Source organism: Calliphora vicina, chromosome 2 (assembly GCF_958450345.1).
Source record: "Calliphora vicina chromosome 2, idCalVici1.1, whole genome shotgun sequence".
NCBI classification, from domain to species: domain Eukaryota; kingdom Metazoa; phylum Arthropoda; class Insecta; order Diptera; family Calliphoridae; genus Calliphora; species Calliphora vicina.
The window spans coordinates 116,915,357-116,933,298 of NC_088781.1; the positions used below are offsets into that span (position 1 = coordinate 116,915,357).

The following is a 17,942-nucleotide window of genomic DNA, read 5'->3' on the forward strand; positions in this document are numbered from 1 at the left end:
ATGTTTGAGAGATGGTTTGTGAGGTTCAGAAAAGGTGATTTTGACATGGAAGACAAAGAAGTCAGCCAAAGTTTGAAGACCAATAATTGGAGACATTTCTTCATGAAGATTTTTGTCAAACTCAACAAGAGCTTGCAAAATCATTTGATGCTACTCAAGCAGCAATTTCAAAACATTTGCCAGCAGCAGGATTCATCCAAAATTAGGGATATTGGGTACCATATGAATTGAAGCCGAGAACACTTGACACACGATTTTGCATGTCCGAAATGATGCTTGAATGCTATAAAGAAAATAATTTTTGCATCGAATTATTGCTTGCGATGAAAAATCGATCCATTACGATAACACGAAGCGCAAGAGATCGTATGTGAAGCCCGTCATGACAACGCTCGTCCAAATGCTGCAATACCTGTTAAAAACTATTTAGAATGAAGTGGTTGGAAAGTTTTGCCTCATCCTTATAGTCCAGACGTTGCCCCGTCCGACTACTATTTGTTTCAATCGATGCAGATTACTCTCTCTCTGGGAGAAGCTTCAATTTTGAATAGAGATATTGGGTTGCTCGTTCTTGGCCTCAAAATATGAGCAGTTCTTTGAAAAACCATATAATGCGAGACAGATGGGAAAGGGTCATAGATAACAATGGCCAATAGTTTGAATAAATTTATATTGTACAAATGTTTGAAAACAAAAGCCAAAAAAAGTCATACACCCAATAATTTATACCCATATTGAAAAAAATATGCATAAAATTGTCTTATTATGACTAAAATTACTTTATATGCATGAAAAACAGAACTTAAATAATGAAACATAAGTTTGGACTCAATTTAATATCATAACGAACACAAAATTAATATTTTTCACTATTTCGCACAAAATTTAAATTTTCATGTTATTATTATTACATTTTCTTTAAGGCTATAAAAGTTATCTTTAAAAAAAGTGGCTATTAATGTTTGCCCAAGTCTTTAACACTTGAAAACTTAAAAAGAGGAAGTTTCATTTAATTTGTTTATACAAAATTATCTAATAAATATTTCATAATTAATAATAAAGAGGAAACTTGAAAAAAAGCTATAAAACAACCTTAAAATAACTCTAACGGTACAATAGGGGGGCCATTAAACTCTTGATCTCTCTCTCCATTGCTCTTGTTTGTGTTTCATAAATTCTCTGTTTGTTTACAGTGGCATCTGGGTACAAAAAAAACAGTAAAGAAACCGGTTATTGTGATTACAGTTTTATCAAGAAAATACAAGAACAACAACAAAAACAATTAAATGGTACTATCCCAACAATGTAACGGTTTTTATTTGAAAGAGTAGTAATGTTATTAATAGTTAGTGTATTTGTTGTTGTTGTTGCTTTAATGGTCATTAAACTATTTTATTTGTCAAATAAACTACATATTTTTGAAAGACCCTACTTATACTTGAAATATCAAATCAAACTGAAATAACCTTTTAAAGTTTATTACCTCCTATGCTGGTGTTTTTATGTTAATCTCATACTCTTCAACATTTATTTATTTATTATTTGGTTAATTGTATGTGAGAGTACGTGCGTGTTTTTTGGGTGTATTATTTGAAGTTCTTTAACATTTTTTGACGTTTTAGTTTATTACCTTCAAAATTTTGTTTTAAATTTTTTTTTAGTTTTTAAACAAAACACGATAATTATGTTGATTTTATGTAGTATGTGTGTTTGTTATTTCAGTTTCCATACAGCATGTTAATGAACTTTTGTACTAGTTTTATTTTTTTTTTTATAATTTTTCGTGTCTTTTTTTTTGTTTTCTTGTTCTATTATTCTTCTTTCTACTCACCTATACCGAATTTTATTTAAAATTCATTAATAGCTTTATTTTATTTAAACATGTTTTTGTTTAACATTTTAGTATTCTTTTGTTTTTTTTTTTGTTTTCTTGTGTAAAAATTATTAAATAATTTGACGAAATTGCATAACATTGACTAATTTATGGTGAAAAGAACATTTTTGTAGAATAGGTATAATAATAACCAGAATGAATCATTTGAACAATTAATGCCTATGACTCATTAGCAAAAAAGGATTATCAGTCAAAATTTATTGGTAATAGATACTAAAAAAAATTAACTTTAAATAAAAAAAAACTTTGGGAAAATGACTCACAAAGACAAAAATACATACCACTTAAAATAAAAACCCATTTAAATACCTTTATAAATAAAGGTTCTATATAAAGCAAACCCATGAAAATGGATCTGTACAGAAAAGCAGATTTTATAAAAATGTTCAAATTATTTAATAAACAACGACTATAGCAAAGTCTTGTTTATAGCATTTGTCTATAGTCTTGTCTATAGTGGAGGCTATATTCTTGTCTATAGTCGAGACTATAGTCTTGTCTATAGTCGAGACTATAGTCTTGTCTATTGTCGAGACTATAGTCTTGTCTATTGTCGAGACTATAGTATTGTCTATAGTCGAGACTATAGTATTGTCTATAGTCGAGACTATAGTCTATAGTCGAGACTATATAGTCAATAGTCGAGACTATATAGTCTATAGTCGAGACTATATAGTCTATAGTCGAGACTATATAGTCTATAGTCGAGACTATATAGTCTATAGTCGAGACTATATAGTCTATAGTCGAGACTATATAGTCTATAGTCGAGACTATATAGTCTATAGTCGAGACAATATAGTCTATAGTCGAGACTATATAGTCTATGGTCGAGACTATATAGTCTATAGTCGAGACTATATAGTCTATAGTCGAGACTATATAGTCTATAGTCGAGACTATATAGTCTATAGTCGAGACTATATAGTCTATAGTCGAGACTATATAGTCTATAGTCGAGACTATATAGTCTATAGTCGAGACTATATAGTCTATAGTCGAGACTATATAGTCTATAGTCGAGACTATATAGTCTATAGTCGAGACTATATAGTCTATAGTCGAGACTATATAGTCTATAGTCGAGACTATATAGTCTATAGTCGAGACTATATAGTCTATAGTCGAGACTATATAGTCTATAGTCGAGACAATATAGTCTATAGTCGAGACTATATAGTCTATAGTCGAGACTATATAGTCTATAGTCGAGACTATATAGTCTATAGTCGAGACTATATAGTCAATAGTCGAGACTATATAGTCAATATTCGAGACTTTATAGTCTATAGTCGAGACTATATAGTCTATAGTCGAGACTATATAGTCTATAGTAGAGACTATATAATCTATAGTAGAGACTATATAGTCTATAGTCGAGACTATATAGTCTATGGTCGAGACTATATAGCCTATTGTCGAGGCTATATAGTCTATAGACGAGACTATATAGTCTATAGTCGAGACTATATAATCTATAGTCGAGACTATATAGTCTATAGTCGAGACTATATAGTCTATAGTCGAGACTATATAGTCTATAGTCTCGACTATATAGTCTATAGTCGAGACTATATAGTCTATAGTCGAGACTATATAGTCTATAGTCGAGACTATATAGTCTATAGTCGAGATTATATAGTCTATAGTCGAGACTATATTATTTTCTATAGTCGAGACTATAGCCTTGTCTATAGTCGAGACTATAGTCTTGTCTATAGCCAAGACTATAGTCTTGTCTATAGCGGAGACTATAGTATTGTCTATAGCCGAGACTATAGTCTTGTCTATAGCCGAGACTATAGTCTTGTCTATAGCCGAGACTAAAGTCGAGACTATAGTCTTGTCTATAGTCGAGACTATGGTCTTGTCTATAGTCGAGACTATAGTCTTGTCTAAAGTCGAGACTATAGTCTTGTCTATAGTCGAGACTATATTCTTGTCTATAGTCTCGACTATAGTCTTGTCTATAGTCTCGACTATAGTCTTGTCTATAGTCTCTAATTTCAACAAATAGGTATCTACGGTGTAAAATAACCAGTAGATAAATTTATCTAAACGGTAACTTGACATTGATTTCAAATCAATATCTATGGGTTAAAATTACCAAATATTTTTACTCCATAAGTAACTAAGCACTAATAGATATCTATTTGTTGAAATTACGGGCAATAGTCTTCTCTATAGTCTCGACTATAGTCTTAAAATATTTTAAGCCTTTTTGTGTGAAAGTCCTTAATAATGTTTTAATGCCATTCAAAGTTGAAACTATTTATACATTTTTGATTTTTCAGCCATAATTTCCTTTCCAATGATATAATATATAACTATTATATCTCTTCTTTTGATTCCCTAAACATTTATCCATCTTGTCTTCCCATTCTCTTCCACTTGTCTTAAATAAATGTTTTCTGTTTACTCAACTATCTACACATGTATGGATGGCCACAATTCTGTGTATGTGTTTATTACTTTTTGGGGCATTTCATCGTTCAACAGTTCAATGAACCCCACTGTAAAACTCACTGCTGCCACCAGCACTTTTTCTTTGAGTTAATTTTTCAACACAAAAACTTACAACAAAAAAACCATGAATAGGGCTTTTTTTCGGTGATTTTATTATTTCAATAATGTTGGAAATTTTTTTGTAAATAAAGTTGCTGTTGAACATACTTTAATAAATTATTGTCTTTCGTCAAGTACTTTACCATTAAATAGCTACATACCTACGAATCGAACTGTACTAAAGTGCATATAGAGAAATTGTTTAAAATTTCCGGTATACAAGATTTGTGTTCAATATAATTGGACATTAGAGTTTAAAATCAAAATTAATTAAAAATTTTGTTTAAACATGTTGTTTTTATCGTTGTTGAAGTAGAAATGGAACGGTATTTTAGTATATTCTAAAGGTTAATGAACGGACTCTCTTGAAATTTTGGTTTATACTGTAATTTAAAATGCAGCTAATTAAAGTTCATGTACTTTAAACAATTAGATATTGATAAATATCAAAACATTTTTATAGGGAAAATTTAAAGGGAAATCGTATCTTAAATTTTGTAAAGAACATATATACTAAATGAATTGTTTAAAGAAAATTTCATCGATAACTAGAATTTTATAATGAAAATTTATCGATAACTAAAATTTTACAAAGAAAATGTATCGATAACTACAATTTTGTAATTTTTTATTTTTAATATTTTAATATTTTTTTAAAAATATTATATTAATTATCAATATAAGTTTTATAAAGGAAATTATCGATAACTGAAATTTTATTTAGAAAAATTATCGATAACTATAATTTTGTAATTTTTTTTTTTAGAAATTTTATATTAAAAATTTATCGATATAAGTTTTATAAAGAAAATTTATCGATAACATAAAATTTAAAAAACAAGTTATCGATAACTTAAATTTTATAAAGAAAATTTATCAATAACTTAAAGTTAAATAAAAAATTTATCGATAAACTAAAATTATTAAAAAAAAATATCGATAACTTCAATTTTATAAAGAAAATTTATCGATTACTTAAATTTTACATAGAACTTAACGATAACTGAAAATTGTTTAAAGAAATATTATCGATAACAGAAATTTTATAAGAAAAATTTGTCGATAACTTAAGTTTTATTTAAAAAATGTTTCGATAACTGAAATTATATAAAAAAAATGTATCGATAACTGTTAATATATACATAAAATTAATCGAAAACATAAATTTTATAAAGAAAATTTGCCGATTACTAAAAATTTATATAGTCAATTTATCGATAACTGACTTTGTACATAGAAAATTTATCGATTACTTAAATTTTTTGAAAGAAAAGTTATCGATAACTTAATTTTATGAATGAAAATGTATCGATAACTTAAATTTTATAAAGAAAATATATCGATAACATAAAATTTAAAAAACAAATTATCGATAACTTTAATTTTATACTAAAAATGTATCAATAACTTAAAGTTAAATAAAAAAAATTATCGATAAACTAAAATTGTTAAAAAAAAAATTATATATAACTTAAATTTTATAAAGAAAATTTATCGATGACTTAAACTTTACATAGAACTGAACGATAATTGAAAATTGTTTAAAGAAATTTTATCGATAACAGAAATTTTATAAGAAAATGTGTCGTTTTATATAAAAAATGTTTCGATAACTGAAATTTTATAAAAAAAATATATCGATAACTGTTAATATATACAGAAAATTAATCGAAAACATAAGTTTTATAAAGAAAATTTACCGATAACTGAAAATTTATATAGTCAATTTATCGATAACTAACATAACATAGAAAATTTATCGATTACTTAATTTGTTTTTAAAGAAAAGTTATCGATAACTTAATTTTAAGAATGAAAATTTATCGATAACTTATAAATTTTATATAGAAAATTTCTCAATAACTAAACATTTTATAAAAATAATTATCGATAACTTAAATTTTATAAAGAAAATTTATCGATAAATAAAATTTTACATTGCATATTTGTCGATAACATAAATTTTATAAAGAAAATTTCTCGAAAACCTTCATTTTATATAGAAAATGTATCAATAACATTATGTTTATAAAGAAAATTTATTAGCAACATAAATTTTAAATACATACCTATGTAAATCATAAATTGTATTCCTAAAATTTTGCAAAATCAATAGATTTTTATAAAAAAAAATATATAAAATTTACCTTTACTAGGTATAATTATTTTTATCTTAAATTCAAATTTCTTTAACTTTACTTTACATGAACCCTTCACTGTTGTTTATTTATTTTCATAACAACAATTTCCTTTAGTAGAAATTTTCCCTTGTTTATTTGCTTTATTCGTTGTTGTTTTCTACATCAAATAATTGCATTCTATGTAATTTTTTTTTATTTTTTTTTTTGCAATTGTTTTTGTTTATACAAGTAATTAACTATATTTCTGTTGCGCTATTACTAGGAATTGTGTTGTTTTCACTATTATTAGAATAGGTATAATATGTATTTTGAATAATATAGTAAATATTTTTGCCTTCATTATCTGCTAGGGAGTAAATTTTTCAGTAAAATAACAATAAATTAATTAAATTTCAAATGTACAAATTGTTTACTAAATTAAAACAGCACCATCACATTTCTAAGTATAGAAAACAACAACAGAAATATCAACAATAATAGAAATATGACGTATGAAAACTACAAATACACAGTATAGGCTGGCACCTAGCAAGAAACGAACAACAAAAGCTGTTTCAACAATAAAAATAAAAAAAAAAAATAGAAAAATAAAAACAAAAACAATACAATATTTGTAGTTGTTATTGTTGTTGTTTGTGACCTACGCCAATGTATAAATAATTTATTATTTACACACGCATTCTATGAAAAGCACAACCAACCAACAACAAACTAAAGTACCTCTCACTCACTCATTTACTAATAAAAATGACAAACACACCACCATCACAACTACTACAACAATAGTCATCATTAACAGCAACAACAAAAACACCATGCATGATCTTCATTATGAAATAGTCTAACACACTTACTACTACATTTACACAAACTACTAATATTTTCTATTCTTTTTATTATTCTTGTTATCTTTTCTATTAAAAAACTTTTAACTTATGTACTAACTTATCGTTTGATTTGATTTGAGAGTTGAAAATAAATACACAGCCATCAAAGCGTGCGTATAACATGCGTAGTGTTGAAAATAATTGGGGTCTGATTTTGTTGTTCTTTATTTCAACTTATAAAGTAGTAAATAGACGAAATTTATTTATTGTTGACTTAACAAAAATAACATAAGTGTGGAAAATTTGTTTCTCTTTTTTGAACAGTGCATTTATGAGTTGGTATAAATGAGTTTAAATTTAAAGAGAATTGTAGATAATAAGTGTGATAAAATTTAGTTATCGATAAATTTTCTTTATTAAATTGAAGTTATCGATAAACTTTTTTTTTCAAATTTAAGTTATTGACAAATTTTCTATATAAAATTTAAGTTATCGATAATTTTCTATATAAAATTTAAGTTATCGATAAATTTTCTATATAAAATAATAGTTATCGATAAATTTTCTCTTTTAAATTTAAGTAATCGATAAATTTTATTTTCAAATTTAAGTTATTGAAAAATTTTCTTTATAAAATTTAAGTTATCGATAAATTTTCTATAAATAATTTATGTTATGGGGGATTTCATGTCAAGTGAACCAACCAACTTTTGAAATCGATGTCTTCTGATCGGGATGGTCCTATTGGATAGTAGTTCAGATACAACTTTTCAACAAGATCGGTCAGGAACTCCATGAGTTAGAGGGGATTAAAATTTGTCTTTTTGGCCAAACAGGTGTTTTTCTCATCCATGTAACTTATTACCTATTGTTCTTAGCAAAATATGTCCCAATTAGTTTAGACAGCTATTTCTTCAATCTTTCGAAAAAAAAAATACAAAAAAAAAATATTTTTTTTCCAAAATCAAAAACTTTTCTGACATTTTTTAATCTCGATCGGAAGATATCGATTTCAAAAGTTCCATAATGTAGTTATTGGTAAAATGTTCATTTTAAATATCTTTATATATATAATTCTTCTGTACGTGTGTTAGTAACTGAACTCTTCCTTAACGGCAGGGCGGATTATGATGAAATTTGTTGTGTGTGTTTGAGTGGGTCCCTGGATGGTTTAGATTCACAATTGACCTATATAGGTACAATGGGCATGACACCTCCCATACAAAGTAAACATTTATTAATGCGTATCTGGAGTACTATTATAGTGGGAGTCTTCAAACTTTGTGGGAGCTATGGCAGAACAACGTTTGCCGGGATAGCTAGTTTTTTATAAAATTTAAATCAACACATTTTTTTTCCAAAAATTTCAGTCAATCAATTTTCCATATAAAGTTTCAGTTATTATTGTTGAATTTTTATTAAAAATGTCTGTTATGTTTCTTTGTAAAATTATAGTTATCGATAAATTTTCTTTACAGAATTTCATTTTCTTTACAAAATTTATGTTATCGATAAATATTTTTTAAAAAAATTTAAGTTATCGATGAATTTTAAAAAGTTTTTCTAATTTTCTTAATTAAATTTCAGTAATCGTTAATTATTCTTTAAAAATAAATTTAAATTTTCTATATTAAATTTAAATACATAAATAATTCTGTTATCGATATGTTTTCTTAATTAAATTTCAGTAAACGATAATTTTTATATAATAATTTTCTATAAATTTAAAGCTATTCATAAATTTTCTACATAAAATGTCAGTTATCGATAAATTTTCTTTATAAAAATTGATGTTATCGATAAATTTTCTTTATAAAAATTGATGTTATCGATAAATTTTCTTTATAAAATTTATTTTATCGATAAATTTTCTATATAAATTTTATGCTATTGATGAACTTTCTTTGTACAATTTATCGATAAATTGTTGGTATAAAATTTGTGTTATCGATAAATTGTCTTTATGAAATTTGAGTTATCGATAAATTATCTTTGTAGTTATCACATTATTTTCTTTTTAAAATTTAAGTTATCAATCAATTTTCTATCTATAATTTATGTTATTGATACAAATTCTTTATAAAATTAATGTTATCGATTTTTTTTTCTATAAAAAATATTTTTTTTCGATAAATTTTCTTTGTAACATTTTTGTTATCTATAAATTTTCTATATAAAATTGCTTTATCGTTAGATTTTTGATAATAATTTTACATAACGATATTTCAGTTATCGATAAGTTATTATTCTATATACAAAAAATGTTATTCATAAATTCTTTATATAATTTATGATATCAAAAATCTTCTCTATAAAATTAAATTTATCGTTAGATTTCTTATAAAAAATTTCTTTATCGAAAAAATTTTCTATATAGAAACTAAATTATCAATAAATTTTCTTTGTAAATTAGGGTTTTTCTCATTATTTGTTTACATTGTTAAAGTATTTACAATCTTCGTTATATATTTTACTTTTTTATAATTCAATTAAAACTTGATTTAATTAAATAAAAAAATATGTTCCTTAAAATGTAATTTTATTTAAACAATTAAAAATCTTTTTACCTAAAAATCTCTCTTAAAAATATGTATGTATAAAACAATCCCTTTTATATTTAATTCCCCCAAAACTCCCATAATCATAAAAATTTTCCTTTCACAAAACTTTGTTTTTATTGTTATTCACTTTCATTTTACATTCCAAAAACTCATCATCCTGTTTTTAAAGCTTTAAAATAAAATTTTGCCACCTTCTACTCTTCTAATGTTAAAAAAGGAGACATTAGAATGTGTGTGTGTGTGTCTGTAAGTTTAAATAAATGTGTGTGTGTTTGTGTGTAAGAACACATTTGACATTGGCGCGTGTATCTTAAAATACCCACCCAAACCTTACAACACACAGCAAAAAAATCTATATTACAAAAACAACATTACAATTTAGTAGCAGCAGAACTAAAAAACCAACAACAAAAATAACAGCATTTCAAATAAAATTAAACAACCCTCTACGTCATGCATACAAACAAATACACACATGTTATTGTTGTTTTTTTTTATTATACTGGCCTGCCTTAAGTTGAAAACTCATGCACTGCCTGTTGTTGGTTGTGCATACTACAAGATTCTTCTTAATATAACGTACATATTGTTTTTGTTGTTGTTTTACTATTTCATCGTTAATACTCGTGTAAGTTGTACTCTTCGTGGTACTTAGTATAGAGAAAAAATATTCTATGTTGAAAACTCTTGCACTGCCTCCACGTGTAGTTCAAGTTCAAAGCTGTTTTTTGTGTATTTTGTATCTTATAGAACTTTGAGTATGAGGTTCTGCTGTGCTCGGTACACACAGTGAGTCTGCGAGCAATGAGTGTGTGTTTGTTTGTTGGTGTTTTGCTTTTGCAGTTTGTTTTTATTGTTTTCTGAGTAAGAACAAAAAGCATAGGGGAAACAAACACAGATACTCTTGAATTACAATGTATGCAATGTTTTTGCTGCTACATATTCTTGTTGTTTGTTTCATTAGGAAAGCTTTTTTGTTCGTTTTATGGTCGCTACATTTGCTGCAACTGCTCTGCCTCTGCTAGTTGCGTTAGTGTGTATGTGAGAATATTTTTTATGAATTCTTAGGGCAGCGTCATCGTTTGTTTTTTTGTTATTTCTTCTTTTTCATTTATTTTTATTTCAACACGAGCAAACGATTTTTAGCATTGTTGGCTGTGTTTGAGAGTATGTTGAGAGTATGTGTAAGTGAGTTTGCCAAAAATTTTGTTAATTTTTTTTTTTGCAAACCAATTAATAATTAAATTCTGAGAAAGAAAGCAAGACAAAAAAGAGGGAGTAATGATCGTTAAATGTCAAGTTTACGTTAAATGTTTATGTGCGAATTTGTGGGTGTAAAAAGAGATTACAAATTTAATAATTTGTAGTTTAGTTTGAAAAATATTTCTGATTAGCCCCCTAAAACAGGCAGTACATTATTAGTTTTAAAGGATTTCTTTAACATAAAGTAAATTCAATTTATTTTCGAAAAAATCCTGTAAATTTTTCACTCTATTTTTGACCGATTAAAACCTTGTTATATTTTTTTTTTTTGGTTTTGAAAACAAAATTCAATTGAAGTCATTAACAATTTATTGCGTTTACTTATTAATTTAATAAAAATGATCATGATTAAATTTTGTAAAAGTTATTTTTTTTGTTGTTAATAAACACTCAGCAAAAAATAAACGACAAAAAGCAACGGCCAGCAACTGACGAAACAGAGAACCTTAATCAAACAATAACAAAAAAATTTATAAAAGGGGTCAATGAACAGAGTAACGTCAGCGTCAAGAAGCAACGTAAGTAAAACCGAAAGAAATACATTTTTTTCTGGCTTTTGTTTAGTTTTTTGTTGTCCAAAAATTTAATAGTTGAAGTGAACAAAAAAAAATGTTTTTTTTTTGGTTAACATTTTTGTTAAAGAAGAGAATTATAAAGAAACCAAGTAATATAATATTAATTACAAATAATTTTTGGTTTTGAAGCTAAATTCACAAAAAATGAGTAATAAAGTAAATAAAAAACCAACCTAAATTTTCAAACTTTTCTATAATAAATTAAATAACTTTAATTTTCTATAATAAATTAAATAACTTTAATTTTCTATAAAAAAATTTAAGTTATCGATAAATTTTTTATAAAAAATATCAGTTATCGATAATTTTTTTATACAAAATTTCTGTTATCGATAAATTTTCTAATCAAATTTTAGTTATCGATAAATTTTCTTTAAAAAATTCAGTTATCGATAAATTTTCTATAAAAAATGTCAGTTATAGGTAGGTATATAAATTTCTATGTCAAATTTCAGTTATCGATAAATTTTCAATATCAAATTTTGGTTATCGATAAATTTTCTTTTAAACATTTTAGTTATCGATAAATATTCTATGTTAAGTTTCATCGATAAATTTTCTATATCAAGTTAATTATCGATAAATTTCTATATACAATTTAGTTATCGATAAATTGTCTATATAAAATTTTAGTTATCGATAAATTTTCTATAAAAAATTTTAGATATCGATAATTTTTCTATAAAAAATGTCAGTTATCGAAAATTTTTCTATATCAAACTTTAGTTATCGAAAAATTTTCTATATAAAATTTTAATTGTCGATAGATTTTCTATATCAAATTTTTATTATCGATAAATATTCAATGTAAAATTTCAGTTATCGATAAATAATCTATACAAAATTTCAGTTATCGATAAATTTTTTGTTATAGATAAATTTTACAAAAATTAGCTATAAAAAATTTCGATAAATTTTCTAAAAAACAAATTATTTATCGAAAAATGTCTATATAAAATTTAAGTTATTGATAAATTTTCTGAAAAAAAAAATTAGTTATCGATATATTTTCTATATAAAATATTAATTATCTAAAATTTAGCTATAAACAATTTTAGTTATCGATAAATTTGTATATAAAATTTCAGTTATCGACAAATTTTCTATACAAAATGTTAGTTATCGGTAAATTATCTATAAAAAAATTTAGTTATCGAAAATTTTGCTATGAAAAATTTTAGTTATCGATAAATTTTTATATAAAATTTCAGTTATCGACAAATTTTCTATACAAAATTTTAGTTATCGAAACATTTTTTATACAAAATTTTAGTTATCGATAAATATTCTATTTATAATTTCAGCTATCGAAAAAATTTTAAAAAAATTTAGTTATCGATAAAATTTTCTATAAAAATATTTCAGTTATCAATAAATTTTGTAAAAAAAAAATTTAATGACAAATTTTTTATAAAAAATTATAGTTATCGAAAAATTTTATATAAAAAATTTTAAATATCTCTACATTTCTATATAAAATTTCAGTTATCGATAAATTTTCTATATCAAATTTTAGTTATCAATAAATTTTCTATAAAAAATTTCAGAATTAAATTTTTGTTGTCATATTTTTTTTCTAAAGTTCATGTTACATATTGCTAAATGATCTTAATTTTGGATTAATTTTTATTTAAAAAATTAACCTATCTTGCTGGTCGCACTCTGTTTCTAACCATTTACGTCATTAGAACTAAATAAGCAACAAAACCAGTAAAAAGAAGTTATAAATTAAGTCAATGTTTTATTATACTTGTTGTTACCAAATTCAGAATATTTCAAATTAAGTAACTAAAAACGATTTTAATTTGCAAATTTCAAAATGAAATATATTGTTCATTTTACAAAATTCCATTTGTATGCTTTTTTTTTTGTTTAAATTTTATTGTATTTGTTATCTAAACAAAAATTCCATAATTACTTTGTTTATTTATTTTTATATGTATTTTGAATTTCATTAGAATATTTTCTCATATTGAAAAAAGGCAGCTAGAGAAGAGAGAAAGAAGATTGTTTTTTCAGACAAGCTACTTTTGATCATGATTTGTGCACGAAATAATGATTGAATAAAACAGTCATAAATTATTGATTTAAAATGATTGTTTGATATTCGATACAATATAAAAACACATTTACTTTAAACGAAAACTTGTTTTATGGGTGATTATAAAAGAGAATATGTGTTCGTATTGAAATACAAAAAAAACTGACCAAACTTAATGTATTTTGGGTTGATTTGAGGGCAAAATGTACATTAACATCAATTTGATATGGAGAGTAGTTATCGATATCTTAATTTAATATAGATGAATTAATGATAGCTCAAATATTGTATAGAAAATGTATGGATAACTTAAATTTTATAAAGAAAAATTATCGATAACTTAAATTTTCGAAAGACAAATTATCGATAACATTTTTTTTCTATAGAAAATCAAATTTTTATTAGAAAAAATTTATCGATTTCTCAAATTTATCGTTAGCTCTAATACTGTATAGAAAATTAAACGTTACCTAAAATTGTATATCGAAATGTATCTTTATCTGAAAATTCTATATAGAAAATTGAAAGATATCACAAAGTTTATATAAAAAAAATGCTCATAATTTATGCAATCAATAAATTGTTGTTAAAATCAATTATTTATATTGCATGTTGTCAAGTTAAAAACTTGACTTGCATTTCCTGGTTGTTAACAAAAGGTAGAAACATAAATATTAAATAAACATTAAATTTTATCTAATATTTTCTCATACATATTCCATTTTTTTTTTCGCAATTTTATGTTTACTTTAATATAAAATTTGTTTAAATAATAAATATTTATTGTAAATTGACTATAGTACTGATATAAAAATAATTAAAATAATATTGAACATTCTTTTGTTTATTTACATATATTTTTTTGCAAATAAATACCCATAATTTTAAAGCAAAATGGCGGTATTTATGTTGGTATAACAAGAATTCTTTATAACACATATCTACATGGACACATTACGCATTAGAATTGAGAGTAATAACAACAACAATCAAAAAATGTTTTTTGAAAGAAGAGCAAGGTGTAGGGAGGAAGGTAGTAAATATGTGAGTGCGTGTGTGTGTATAACAGAATCCCAAAGAATTGAGGGGAGCAAAATGTTTGTTCTCTTCTTTTTTTTTTTTTGTTTGTTCTTGTTTTCGTGTTTATGTGCTTTATTTTGGCAACTCATACTCATTAAACTTTTTTGTAGAAGTGTATGTACCTCAAAATAATTCCCAAAAATAAAAACTGTACATAAAAAAGCCGGCTTGATGAATATACAATCAGCTTTTTTTTTGTGCGTTTTCTTTGTTGCTTTTTTTTTGGCAAAAAAAAAGAAGGAAAACAAAATAAAGAAAGATGTGATGACTGTCAAATAATTTCTTTGTTTCGTGTCTAACACAAAATTTAATGTGGTAGGCTAACTGAAAAAAAATACTGAATACACATAAACACACACCAATACGCAAGTGTATTGGCGAGTATGTACTTTTTTGCGTAAGGTTAAGGGCAGATCATTCCTTTGTGTCTCGATGTTAAGCGTTAGAATTAAAAAAGAAATAAGAGGACCGACTGACAAGGTCTTTAGAAAAACACAATTTTTGACATTTTAACAATTTTAACATAAATACCTGGCTATAACGACAACAATTTTTAAGATTTAGACATATTTTTCAAAAAAACGGTAACAGATTGCTCAATTTTTTTTCTTCCGAAAATAACATAAGTTGTTTCTAACTTACGCGTAAGTAAAAATTAAAACTCTGCATATAAATCATAAAAGTCATAAATATTTTTTTATTGGCATCCTGTCATAAACAATCTGGTCTCCAAACTTATCAAAACTTGAAAGGAACTCTTTGGATTACCTGCATAAAACTTGTTTTGCTTATTCTAATTTTACTACCGTTTTTCAAATAAAATTTTAAAAAAAGTTTCATTATAACAAGTTTATTTACTTGTTTTGATTATAAAAATAACAGCTAAAAATATACCTCACGTGCCTTTAAAGGTGATAAGGTTTCCTTTAAAAAATTATCAAATATTTTAATTTAGATTATGACAAGAAAACAAAATTATTAATTAGTCTGCAAGTATGCACGTCATTGGCAGTTTTGTTCTATTTAGTTAAAATGCAAATAAGATAAAGTTGTTTGAAAACATTTGGTCTAAGTTTAGCAAATGATAAGACTAACAAATACCGTTTAAAATAATAAAAGTCTGCTAGAAATCATAAAAGAAAATGCATTATTTTCTCCGCTAGTTTCTCGCATTAACTTACAATTGTAGCCCTAGTAGATTAATTCCTGCTATAGTGACAGTTTAAATTTTGTACGAATTAGTTTTTAATTTTAGATGATCTATACATATTAATCTAGGATATATATTAAACCTCTCAGGTAACATTCATAATTTAGCTTCAAAATCTATAATTTTTCATTTAAAACTTTTTATTTTTATGCATCTTATTTTTGAGTATTTTGCAATCCTTTTGACTTATGGAAATTTATATAAAAATCATATTTTGGTGTGAGATTTACATATCAATAAAAATAAAGGTTTTAATAAAAATCCATAATTATTAATTATAAAAAAATTAATTTTTTTTTAAATTTTACAAAATTGAAAAAAAATATTTTTTTAAAATTTCTAATTTTTTATGTTTAAATTTTAGCTGAAATTCTTATTATAATAAATAAAAAAATCCAACTTAAAATGTTGAGTTTGAAGCCAAGTTTTGGAATTTTACAATATGAATAATCAAAATTGGTGGGGAAGTTATATGTAATTCACAACTTCCCCACCAATTTTGTTTATTTCAAATTTTCAAAAATCCATATTTTAAGCTATAAACTAATGTTTTTTCAATTTTGATTGTTTGCAATTAACGTTAAATAAAAAGAAAATTTTATTTTTGGATTTTTTTCCAAATTAAAAAAATTTAAACATTTTCAAAATTATTTTTTTTTTTTTATAATAATTTCCAAATTTTTTATGTTTTAATTTTAGCTGACATTATTATTATTATAAATAAAAAAAAAGTTTAAAATATTTAAATTATATGCCAAGTTATGGAGTTTAACAATATGAATAACCAAAATTTGTGGGGAAGTTATATGTAATTCACAACTTCCCCACCAATTTTGTTTATTTCATATTTTTAAAAATCCATATTTTAAGCTATAAACTTATTTCTTTCAATTTTGACTGCTTGTAATTAAAGTAATAAAATATAATTTTATTTTTTTTTTAATTTTTCCATAAATTACAAAAAAAATTTAAAAAAATTAAAAATTTTGAATTTGTAATTTTTAAACATTTGTGAATTCAAAATGTACTTTTTTAGATTTACATTTTATTTACAAATTATTTAAGGTTTAGAAATATTGTATGGAATTATAAACAATTCAAATTAATTCGGGGTCGTTAGGGTAAGAAATTCTTTAAAACCTTTGAATTTTTTTTATTTCTTTTATTGCAAATGACGTCAAAAGTGTTTTGCTTTCATAATAATCAAAATTAAAGTTTATTTGTTTATGTTTTTAGGGCTTCAAAATATTTTCTTAATTTGTTTAAAATTGTTAGAATTTCTTTTGAAATCCTTTACAGTGTAAAGTTTACACCAATATGCAGTATCATTTACCATGTCCTTCATTTTGTTGCTGTTTGAGAAATTTTTGTATAGTTTTTCAATAAACAACAAATGTTTCCGTTCCCAAATAACAATAAACAATATGTCAGCCATGTAAATACCGGGTGGTGCAGTTCATTTTTTTTTGTTTTTTTTCTCAAAAATTTAAATAAAAAATCAAACTAAAATGCATTATTTTGTATTGCTTGTTTATGTATTTGATTATTAGGTACATATGTCTGTATATTATATACAATTTATGTAGAAATATACAAAGTATATGAGTCAAAGTCATGGTCATTATGAAATGAATTGAAGAATACAAAAAAAATTAAATAAAAAAAAACACGGCGACAGCAACAACTACAGCAAAATAATGAAAACAGACGCAACAACAATAAAATAAACAAAAAATAAAAAAAAACTGCATGCACTTACTAACGCAAAAAGAGAAGAGAGGCAGA

General features: G+C 24.3%; 1 protein-coding gene across 1 annotated transcript in view; it reads right to left on the minus strand.

The window, feature by feature from the left end:
• Window positions 1-17,942, minus strand: part of Kr-h1 (Kruppel homolog 1) — a 44,316-nt gene that overhangs the window by 13,755 nt on the left and 12,619 nt on the right. The gene's annotated exons all lie outside the window — the stretch shown is intronic.